The 12188-nt window shown below is 40.5% G+C and overlaps 1 protein-coding gene across 2 annotated transcripts in view; it reads right to left on the bottom strand.

The window, feature by feature from the left end:
• The window catches only part of CEP83 (centrosomal protein 83), a 113898-nt gene extending 101715 nt beyond the window's left edge, over positions 1-12183 (bottom strand). Inside the window, exon 1 of one of the 2 annotated variants that reach the window (XM_008143758.3) lies at positions 11736-12183. The gene's annotated coding sequence lies outside the window, so the exon portion shown is untranslated. The remainder of the gene's footprint in view (positions 1-11735) is intronic. The other variant, XM_054718796.1, reaches the window with a different exon arrangement.
• Between the last annotated feature and the right edge of the window lie 5 nt (positions 12184-12188).

The following is a 12188-nucleotide window of genomic DNA, read 5'->3' as shown; positions in this document are numbered from 1 at the left end:
TTAAAATATATTTGAATTGAATAAACACAAAAAGAGCCTATCAAAATTTATAAAATGCAGTTAAAGCATTTTGAGAGAAATTTACAGCTTTAACCTTTTGCACGCGGATGTCAAGTGTGACTCAACACGGTTAGCATCGGTAGCAGCTCGTATGTCGAGCCACACTCGACATGTAGTTTCACCGCGGGGGGAAGGGGGATTTTTGTCTATTTTTCCAATATCTTTTCTTGTTTTCATTAGCATGAAAGGACAAGTAAAATGTAAATGCTGTCTCAACTGATGCCAAAAAAGAAAAAATGAAAAACCGATAACGCATGTGAAATTTATTAGGAAACTAGTACATAATCTTGTTGGAGAATTCAGAGATGGTACACTAACTTCCAGGGGTAGATTATTATCCACTAACTTAGAGCAACGTTTAGATGGAAAGCTCCATATAATCACACCTCACCCTAACAAAAAACACAAAGATTGTGTTGTTTGTTCTAACAGAAAAATCAAAGGAGGAAGAAGAGAGACGATTTATATTTGCGAAACATGTGAATGTAAACCAGGTCTTCATGTGGGTGAATGTTTCAAAAAATATCACACCATGAAAAATTATAGAGATTAAAATTACTCTTTGAATGTATCAATAATTTGAAATATAAAAAAATCCAAATAAATAAGTTTGTATGAAAAGAAACCCCAGTTTTTTATTCTACTGCTGCGCTTTGTAAAATCTGGGGTATTTAAAAAATTAAATCCCGAGTAGAATAAAGGAATCGAGAAAAAAGCAAGCGAGTGCAAAGGGTTAAACACTTATATCAGAAAAGAAAAAAGGTCTCAAATTAGTAATCTTAGCTTCCACCATAGGAAAATAGGGGGTGGGAGTGGGGAAGTATACTAAGCCCAAGCAAGCAGAAAAAAGAAAACAATAATATCAGGGTGGAAGTCAATGAAACAGAATAGAAAAATAGAAAAAAGGCAATGAAACAAAAGATACTTATTTGAAAAAATTAACAAACTCTTAGCCATATTTACCAAGAAAATAAGACAAAAGGGACAAATTACCAACATAAGAATAAAAGAGGAACCATCATTACCAAGCTCACAGTAAATTAAAAGACAACTAAAATATGAACTATATATCAACAAATTATACATGTGAAATGGACTACATTCCTAGACACACACAAAATGTATCAAAATTCAAAAAAAAATTAAAAATCTGAATAGAATTATAACAAATGAGGAAACTGAATTAGTTATTAAAAATCTTCCCACAATGAAATGCGCAGGTCCATACAGCTTCACTGAAGAATGCTATCAAATAGTTAAAGAAGTAATAACAATCCTTTGGAAACGATTTTAGAAAAGTGGGAAACACCTTGCAACTCCTTCTATGAAGCCAGTGTTGCCCTGATATTAAATCTAGAGAAAGACATCATGAAAAAAGAAACCAAAAGACTATGGTCATGTGCTGCTACATAACATTTCAGTCAACAACAGATGGCATATACAACTGTGATCCCAGGGTTGCCGCCGGCAACAGGGGAAGCAAAGCTTTCCACACACCCTGGCCGGGACCACCCGCTTAAGGCAACATAGTTTCAATTATAATCCCAACACAATGGCTGCGGCCTCGGAGGGAGCCCTAGGCTTGGCTTGGCTCCGCTCCAGACTACAAAGTTTCAATTGTAGAAGGAAAATAAATTCCAGTACCAGGGCCTCCGCTTGGGTTACCAGGGGGCGTGGCCGGCCTGCAAACCACCCAGGCCCCTCGCTCAGGCCGCCCCACACCCCAAGGGAAACCCCACCTGATCTGGGATGCCCTTCAGGGTAAACCAGCTGGCCCCCACCCCTGTGCAATGTATTATTCACGTGTTTGTGTTGATGCTATTGTAAACAAACCTACTGCACTGCCAGACTGTAAAAGTATAGCACATACAACCACTGTACAGTACATAATACTTGATAATGATGATAAATGACTGTTACTGGCTTATATATTTACTATACTATACTTATTATTGTAGCATGTACTCCTTCTAGTTATTAAAAAAAAGTTTGTGCCCTGGCCAGATGGCTCAGTTGGTTGCAGCATCATCCAGTAAACCAAAAGGTTGCAGTTCAATTCCTGGTCAGGAGGGCACGTACTTAAGTTGCAGGTTCGATCCCCCGTCAGGGCACCTACGGGAGGAAACCAATCAATGTTTCTCACATCAATGTCTCTCTCCCTTCCTCTCTCTCTAAAATCAATAAAAACATATCCTCGTGTGAGGATAAAAATAAACTAAACTAAAAAGTTTGCTGTAAAATACTATGCCACGTTATGCCAGTATCAGACTCATACATCGTGCGTTTACCGCATCTCTTAATTGCTTTATTTTCTCTTGTGCTTGATTTAATCTCATGCTGTTTTATAAATTTACTAGTGACCCGGTGCACAAAATTCGTGCACATTTAAAGGGGATTAATTAGAGGAAATAATTTAATATTATTTGCCCTTTCTCTATAATAGAAGTGTCAGAGATGAAAGAAAATTAGTAAAATGTATATGAAAACCTTCCTCCTGTCAGAGTCTGGGGCACGCCATGGGACCCAGAGTCAAGTCCCCGCCCACCCACATGCACCTCAAAATCGCGAGACCCAGACCTGGCCGCCCGCCCCCCGCATTGGGCTAGATCCAGACCCAGCCAGTCCCACCCTTGTCAAGCCCTGCTGGGCAGGGGCATGGCCTGAGGTCCCCTGGTCTGGTGCCAGGACGGGGGACATGGCCTGAGGTCCCCCAGCCCAGACCAGGGCGGGGGATGCAGCCTGAGGTCCCCTGTCAAGCCCCACAGGGGCGGGGGCGGGAGAGGGCATAGCCTCAGGTCCCTGCTGATTGCTCATTAAGGCTTCTTATGGGAACTTGGCCTCAGCTGTGGGTGCAGCCATCTTTGTGATGGAGTGATGGTCAATTAGCATATTCCCTCTTTATTAGATAGGATTGTTGCCTAAGTGTACTATGTTTATTATGTCTCCAGTAGTGTACAATATAATGTCCTAGGCCTTCACATTCACTCACCACTCACTCATTGACTCACCAGGGAAAATTCCAATCCTGCAAGCTTCATTCATGGTAAGTGCCCTACACATATGTATCATTTTTTAATTTTATACATATTTTTACTGTACCTTTTCTATGTTTGGATATGTTTAGATACAGTTACTTAGCACTATGTAACAACTGCCTACAATTACATGGTGTAATAGGCTATACCATATAAGTTTGTGTAAGTATACTCTATACTCTATGATGTTCACACAATGACTAAATCATCTAATGATGCTTTTCTCAGAATGTATCCCCACTGTTAAGCAGCAAATGATTATAATATCTCCCATGAATGCAGACACAAAATTCCTTTTAAAAAACTTAGGAAAACCAAATTCAGCAATATGAAAAAGATTATAAATCATGACTCAGTTAAATTTGTCCCAGGAATACAGGGTTGGCTTAACCTCTAAAAATCAATTAATGCAGTATGCCATATTAACAGAATAAAAGGATAGAAAACATATGATCATTTCACAGGATGCAAAATTTTCAAAAATCTGACAAAATCCAATACCTATTTACAATTAAAAACTCTCAACCAACTAGGAACAAATGGAACTTCTCAAACCTAATAAAGGGCATCTACAAAAAACTACAGCTAATGTCAAACATAATAGTAAAAAATCTGCATAATTTTCCTCTAAAATCAGGAGTAATGCAAAGCACCCTCAATACTTCTATTTAATATCTTACTAGAGGATCTAGCCCATACAATGAGGCAAAAACAAATGACAGGGATGTATTAACAAACAGATTGGAAAGAACCAGAATTGTTTTATTCATAGATATGATCATTTATGCAGAAACAATATATAAACATTGATTGCATTTCTATATGCCAGCAATGAACAATTTTACAATCAATTATAAAAACTTCATTCCCAATAACATCAAAAATTATCAAATTCTTAGGAATATATTCAATAAAAGAAGTGTAAAATTTATATGCTGAAAACTAAAAAGCACTGTTGAGAGAAATTAAACATCTAAATAATGGAGAGACATTACATGTTCATGGGTTGGAAGACAATTATGTTAGCAATTCTTCCCACACTGATCTATGGAGTCAATACAAATTCTATCATATCCCTGCAAATGTTTTTTTGTTGTTGTTGCTTTTTTTTTTATAGAAATTGGCAAGCTTGATCCTAAATTTTATATGTAAATGGAAAAGATCTAGAATCACTTTAGAAAAGCTGGGAGGATTTACACTACTCATTTTGAAATTTCTGTAACACACAGTAATCAAAATAGTGTGGTACTCAAGCAAAGGTGGTGGCTGGACAAAATTGAGACTCTATAAATAAATGCTTCCTTTATGGTACAGATTTATTTTTTAAAGGCACCCACATAATTCAAGGGAAAACAACCTTTTCAACAAATGGTGCTAGGACAACTTAGCATCTACTTGATATAAAACAGTGGTTCTCAACCTTTCTAATGCCGCGACCCTTTAATACAGTTCCTCATGTTGTGGTGACCCCCAACCATAAAATTATTTTCGTTGCTACTTCATAACTGTAATTTTGCTACTGTTATGAATCGTAATGTAAATATCTGTGTTTACCGATGGTCTTAGGCTCTACAGCAGCAGTTCTCAACCTGTGGGTCGCAACCCACAGGTTGAGAACCGCTAGCCGGGTCGTCTAAGACCATCAGAAAACACAGATATTTCATTACAATTCATTAACAGTAGCAAAATTACAGTTATAAAGTAGCAACGAAAATAATTTTATGGTTGGGGGTCACCACAACATGAGGAACTGTATTAAAAGGCCGTGGCATTAGAAAGGTTGAGAACCACTGATATAAAAAAAACAAAAAAACCTTAGATCTTATCTTACACCATACACAAAAGTTAATTCGATATGGGTCCTAGATCTAAATTAAGGAGCTAAAAATAAACCCAGAAGAAAATCTTTGTGACTCTGAATTAGGCAAAAAATTCTTAAAAAAAAATAATTCTTAAACAGAACATCAAAAGCATAAGCCATAAAAGAAAAAAATATTTTGTATTAAATACTTTGCATTTAAATATTTTGCATTAAAATATTTTGCACTTCAAAAACACCAGTAAAAAAAAAAAAAAGAAAACAAACCACAGACAAGGAGAAAATCTTTGTAAATATTTCTCTCATAAAAGACTTTTATCCAGAATATATAATTCAATAGTAAGACAAAAATTCCAGCTAAAAAAATGCACGAAGGATTTAAGTGGACATTCCACCAAAACAGACTTATAGGCACATGAAAAGCTCAACATCATTTGTGTTTAGAGAAATGCAAATTAAAATCACAATGAGACACTACTAAAATGGCTATAATAAAAAAGACAGATGATACCAAGTGTTGGTAAGGATATGGAAAAAATGAAGCCTTTATACTTTTCTAGTAGGAATGTAACTGGTATAGTCACTTTCAAAAACATTTTGGCAGTTTGGGTTAAAAAATAACTCTGAACTGTTTTTACACTTCTAACACCAAATGCATAGGTTTTTTTCCTAACACCAACAAATTCTCCAACACTCCATACACCAGATGAGTGTTCCAAAATGTAATTGACACTAACTACTCAGAATTAGTGCAGACTCTACAGGTGGAGGGCTTAGTCACTCAAGACTGCCCCCACTCCTAACACCAGTCACAAGTCACAGTACCTGGCATAGTGCAAGACACATAACTTGCACTCAAATATTGACTAAACCAATTACCAAGAAAGTAAAATTGGTTTTAAATTGGAAGCATACAATTCTGAAAGAAGCTTTCAGCAATTTATTTTTTCAAATGAGAAAATAAAACCAAGAAAGTTTAAGTGACTTATCAAGTCTTGGTCTCCTAAATCAAAATTCTCTTCCCAGAAAATCATGATGTGTATCAATTCATGCTTAATGATACACTAGAGGCCCGGTGCACGAAACCCATGCATGTGGGGAGGAGAAGGTCCCTCAGCACGGCCTGCACCCTCTCACAATCCAAGACCCATCAGGGGATGTCCGACTGCCAGTTTAGGCCCAATCTTGCAATCTGGGACTGCTGGTTCCTCACCGCTCGCCTGCCTGCCTGCCTGCCTGCCTGCCTCATCGCCCCTAACCACTCACCTGCCTGCCTCATGGCCCCTAATCACCTCTGCCTGCCTGCCTGATTGCCCCTAACCACTCTGTCTGCCTGCCTCATCGCCCCTAACCACTCACCTGCCTGCCTCATGGCCCCTAATCACCTCTGCCTGCCTGCCTGATCGCCCCTAACTGCTTGCCTGCCTGCCTGATCACCCCCCTAACCACCTCTGCCTTGACCCCCGCTGCTGCAGCTTCGTCCAGAAGGACGTCCGGAATGACTTCTGGAAAGTCTTTTGGCTGTCCAGTCTAATTAGCATTTTACGCTTTTATTATCATAGATAGAAGTTTTCCATGAACCTCCAGAAGTAATATGAAAATGTTCTTTAAAGAACCATTTCAGCTTCATCTACCCTAGCTCTGTCTGGCTATATCAGTTTTGGAGAATTCTAATGTTAACTATTACTTAAGAGCTTTTTTGTTCAGAATAGACTAATCTTTAATTGAACCAATCTTTTCATGTGTCCCTCACACACACTATAATTTCAACATATTCTTATCATGCATCTTTATGTGAAAAACAATGTGCAAGTTACAATATAATATTCTAATAATATATACTTAATTATATTGTACTAGAGGCCCAGTGCACAAAATTCGTGCATAGGTGCAGACCCTATGCCTGGCTGGTGATCAAAGCATGAGCATCTGGCATGGAAGGGCAGGTCCCAGCTGACCTCTGGGCCCTGGGCAGCACCTGGGCCCTCAGGCCCCCACGTGCTGCCCTCCACCTGAGTCACAGTACCTGAGTCCCCACGTGGAGATGCGGTGAGTGCAGCCAGACGCCACGGGCCGGAGCGCAGCGTGGGCCTCTGGGCCGCCCAGCGGCACCACACAGAAGCTGGGCAGGCAGCGTATTCTCTCCCAGTCAGCCTCACAGACCGGCTCCTGCACAAACCCACGGGGAGCCTGACCGACCCCCGCAGTCCTGGCGGCTGTGGCCTGGCTCACCAGAAAGAGGCCGGCACCTGAGTGCAGGGGATTCCCCGGCACGTGAGCCCTGGCGTCCTGAGGGAGGGTAGCAGGGGGAGTGAGAGCGAGCTTGGCAGACACCCCACTTTCTCACCGCACCTCCATCCTCATCACCACTGCCCCCAGGTAGCCGGCAAGAGGTTGCAGCGCATGGCCTACACCCGCCATGTTCCACACTGCCCCCTGGTGGTCAGCGCACATCATAGCGAGCAGCTGAACTCCCTGTCTCTGGGTTGAACAACTACCTGAGGGGACAATTTGCATATTAGGCTTTTATTATATAGGAGGATGCCCTTTAACATACCCCAAACGCCTGCCTTCAACCAAAATGCTATTCAGTTGAGAAAGACAGATAGAATGTTGAGCACTAGAGATATGTGCTTCAACTTCATCAGGAAAATTTCTGTAGTCCAGTGCCAATGTTTTCAATGGTTGCTAGATTATACTGCAATTGTGTTACTGGGCAACAAACAACTCAGAAGCTAGGTCAGCAAAGTCACCAAGAAATTAGAGAATCAAATGAAGATTTATAAAAGTACTCTGAGACTAAACTTTACCTTTTTATACCAATAAGTGAAGTAACTCTTTGTTATAACATCAGATATAGGATTTACAGCAAGACTATAAAAATTAATTAGAATTTATTTAAAGACATTATGTGAGGGTGAAAGTTGCTTCCCAAAAGAGAATGGCTAGGTTTAGGTTCCTCCTAACTCTATGAATTTTAATCCAAAAGCAATTTGAAGTTACAATATACAGAAAGCAAATAACTGGGTACTTTCTGACTTCCTCAATTGTTTTCTTCCTGGATTAGTGATAGACTGCACTGTCTGTGATCTCTCCATGAACCGGAGAGGCATTTGGATGGAAAAATATAAAACTTGCTAATTTATAAGGACCAAATGAAAGTATTGACATAATTTCATAAAATTAGTCTTGACCAGGTAAAAAGTAAAATGGAAAAAGGTAAAATGGGAGACAGGGAGAAAGGGATAGTAGAAGGGAGGGAAGGGGAGAGGGAGAGGAGAGAGGTGGGAGATGGGAAGGAAGTATTTTTAAAAGGAAGCTTCTAAGGAGGAATCAGGAAGTTTACCAAACTCTCCAAGTCCACTTGGGAGTAGTGACTTCCTGAGGGAGTCCTTACCAGTGATATTGTCATGGGAAATTCTCAAATATTCATACTTTCAAGGAACAGAACCTTTTCTGATTCCAATGAATCTCCTCTCATTAATCCCCCTTCTTATAGTTTACAGTTGCCCTTCCTCAGTTACTCAAAAATTTTCTTTTACTTTCACTACACTATGAGAGGAAGGTGGGAGGGGGATGGGGGGGGGGTTAAAATGTACATTTCTCGTCTCTAAGAAACATTTACTCAGCAACTTCTGCTTGGAAGAGACTAAGGATACAGTGCACTGAGATCTGGTGTCCTACCCTTAGGGAGCTTACAATCTAGTTAGGGACCAAGACATGCATAGAAATGATCTTTAAAAATACAATATAAAGTATAAGTATCAAGTGAGTATGACTGATAAATACATATTAGAGGATTTTGGAGGTGAAGGAGTTCAGAACATGTCACTCCAAAATATGCCACTTGGGTATGCTGATTACTTTGAGTTAAAAGCACAGGAGAAACAGCAAGTTCAAGAGGAGCGCTCTGACCCTCCTTTTGTTTCCTGAAAGTAGGAGATAAAACTCCCATGTGAAAGGTGCCCTCCCTGTAAGGAAAAAGACATTCTATCACCAGAAATGAGAAATCAAAGCCCAGAAATCTGTACAAATAAACCTTGTTAAATCCTTATCTTCACTTCTCCACAATTTACTACTGCTAGCCCAAACCCCTCTGTCTTCTTAATTTACCAAAAATGTATTGTTTGTCTAGAGATATAGTAAAAGCTTTCTGCTCTGGTCACCTCTTCAGGTCTTCATTCTCCTGTAAAGGCTCCCGTGTACGTGTAAATTTTTTTTTAACTTAGTTGCTTTTCTCCTGTTTATCTGACTTATGTCAATTTAATTCTTAGGCCCAACCAGAGACCCCAAGAGGGTAGAGAATTTTTCTTCCCCTAGAGTTAATAGCAAAATTGAACTTTACAAAAAAAAAAAAGGTACAATTTAGCTTTTAGGGCAGTAAAGAAGAAATCAGGCTGTTGCGGAACTCAAGGGATTCACCATTTGGGGTGCTCTAATAAAAAATGCAAGGTAGCAAGTAAGAGAGGATTAGCCGTTGCTTATATACACTATTTGGGAAGTTACAAGTTGACTTCAGTTGGCTACACTTACTGGGTTAGGTCCCTGTCAGTCTCATCCTTTTTATAGCTGGTCTGCAAAATACTGTGCTACATTTTAACATTTAGCAAGAATAGCCTTTAGTAAGAATGGCCCAGACCTTGAGACTCTTGCCCTATCTAACAAGGTCAGGTAGGTAGAAAGACTTGAAGACTGATAAGGAAGAGAGAAAGCACATAGCAGGTTTTAAGGATAGTGAAGAAACCAGTGTGATGAGTGAGATCATAGCTTTTCTATAAAATAATATAAAAACGTGAAAACGCAGAGTGCAGAGAGACTTTCAAGAGTCCAGATTAAGAAATGTGAACTTCTGCTAGTAGGAAATTTTTTTACATAGATACATACACGCATTTCCTAAAAATACACACAGATTAGACAACTTGATAAAATTACGCACAGAACCTACAACATTACCTATGACAAAGGTAAAATAAAACATTTACTTTAGACAGAGACAGCACATGGAAAACACAAATTCTGACAATTCACTAGTCTTTCTGTTAAGATTTCATTCTTCTAAACTTGAATTAGAACTTCCAATGACAAAAATGCTGATATCTGATTACTCAGGATTTTATTAAACAACATGAGTCATTCTTGATTTTTCTTCTTCTCTGCTTGTCTTGACCAACTCGAATATTTCATTACTTCAGCATCAGCAATTGGGAAGAAAAAGGAGTAGAGGACTAAAATGAAGTCTATGGATTTGTGCAATACAGTAAGGACAGGATATAAAGAACATTAAATTTCAAGTTCCAATTCACATTTACTAATAGCTTGATGTCAAAGAAGTCATTGATTCTCAGTTTCTCAGATGTTCTCACATACTTGCTTACATACCTGAAAGGTTGCTGTATTCAAAATAGCATGAAAAATGCTCTGAAAACTATTTACCAGTCAAATTATATCATTAAAGGTTAGCCCTGGCCAGTGTCACTCAGTTGGTTGGGGAGTCTTCTTCCCATACACCAAAGGTTGTGGGTTCAATTCCCGTTCAGGGCACATACCTAAGTTGCAGATTCGATTCCCTGTTAATGTTCCTCTTTCTCTCTCTCTCTCTCTCTCTCTCTCGCTCTCTCTCGCTCTCGCTCTCGCTCTCGCTCTCTCGCTCTCGATGTCTCGCTCTCTCCCTTTCCCCCCTCTCTCTAAAATCAGTAAGAATATCCCCGAGTGATGAGGATTTAAAAAATTATATCACTAAGGATTCAATGACTGAAGAGTGATATTATTGGCTAAACGAAGGCTTAAAAACCACCTGTGGACAATCAGTGTTTCAATTTCCTAATGCTCTATGTAACCCTAAGTTGGCATTACTCCACTTTTGAGAAAACTCCTTAATATAATAGTCTGCACACGGCATCAGGTTACAAAAGAAAATACTGGAAGGAAGGGAACTGACATACTCTGCCCTAAATAATCAAAGGGTAACTCAAATTCATTTGCAACTCTCTGGAGAATCCTGTATGACACAAATTTAAAGCATTCTAATCATTCTAAACAAAATGAGTTTGAAATCAAACCTCAATATAAAAGGTGACTATTAACTGTAACCACCCATGAATTTAGAGAATTCTGAATCCAGGTAACTGTAGGATACTTTTAATTATATTCTAGTTGAAGATTAGACTTGTTTACGAAGATGTTGCTTGGTAACAGAAGCAATGCTTTAACAGCCTACTCAGTTTTAGATCTACCTAAATATTTTGTGCTCATAGTCTGAACACATTACAAACTACATAAGAAATTATGAACAAGTTTCCTGTTATCCTAGACTTCTTGGGGATTTTACTTGAAATAGCTTCATCATTACAACTAATGACCAAAGTATTTTAAAGTACTTAGCAGCGGGCATTTTTAAGAGCTAAGTGCCCAATTATTATGGTCAAAAGCTGGACACTAAGGATTTATCAGTGTCCACGTAAGCCCAGCATTCATTACTTATTTTTAGACGTATCTCTGTAACGGCAGCCAACAACACTGTTAAAACTGTCTCCAGGGTCAAGGAAAATGGCAGCATAGCATTTTCATCCCAAGTTAAACTGGGGGTACCACATATTTAGCCAGTTACTACCTGGCTGCACAAGCACCACGCGGGAGTGCATCCAAAAGCTCCAGTTTCAGGTGCATGGATGGCACTGCTACAAAACAGCCTGCTTTGCTAACACCCGCTCCAGTTACATTACGAGAAAAGAATCATCCGAGGGCACGTTTTGAACAACAGAAAAAAATGAGTATTCCAAAATATGGACAAGCTAGCGTCCCCCTAAAATGAGGGTACGTACCAGACTCACACACAGCCTTGCAAACGCGCGGACAAGAAACTTAACAGTGACCTGTGTTCCGGCCACGATCGCCACCGAGGGACCCCTCCAACAGCTCCCACCACCGGCACCCACTCAGCTCTTCTCGCCGGGGCATTGGGGCGAAGGGAGCCGGTCCCACGCGCGGGGTGCGCGCCCAGCCCTCCACGCCTGGCGGGGTCCGGGAGGCCGCTCGCGGCGCGGGCTGCCCAGGCAGAGCAGGACGACCCGGCCCCTCGGGCTCCAACCGCGGGGAAGTGCGAGGGGTCCCGGGAGAGCTCCCGCGGTGGGGACGCGGCCGCCGAGCACCGCCCCGCTCCTCCGCGGCGGGCTGGCCTTCTCAGAGATGCGGGGCCAGCCCTGCACGTCGTCCGGCGGGAATATCACCTCAGCCCGCCGCCCAGGGCCCCTCCAGCCGTAGGGGTGGCCAGCGTC

This window comes from Eptesicus fuscus, chromosome 7 (assembly GCF_027574615.1).
Source record: "Eptesicus fuscus isolate TK198812 chromosome 7, DD_ASM_mEF_20220401, whole genome shotgun sequence".
Lineage (NCBI taxonomy): Eukaryota > Metazoa > Chordata > Mammalia > Chiroptera > Vespertilionidae > Eptesicus > Eptesicus fuscus.
The sequence above is the reverse complement of the archived record's forward strand: the minus strand, read 5'-3'. Positions and strand labels throughout refer to the sequence as shown.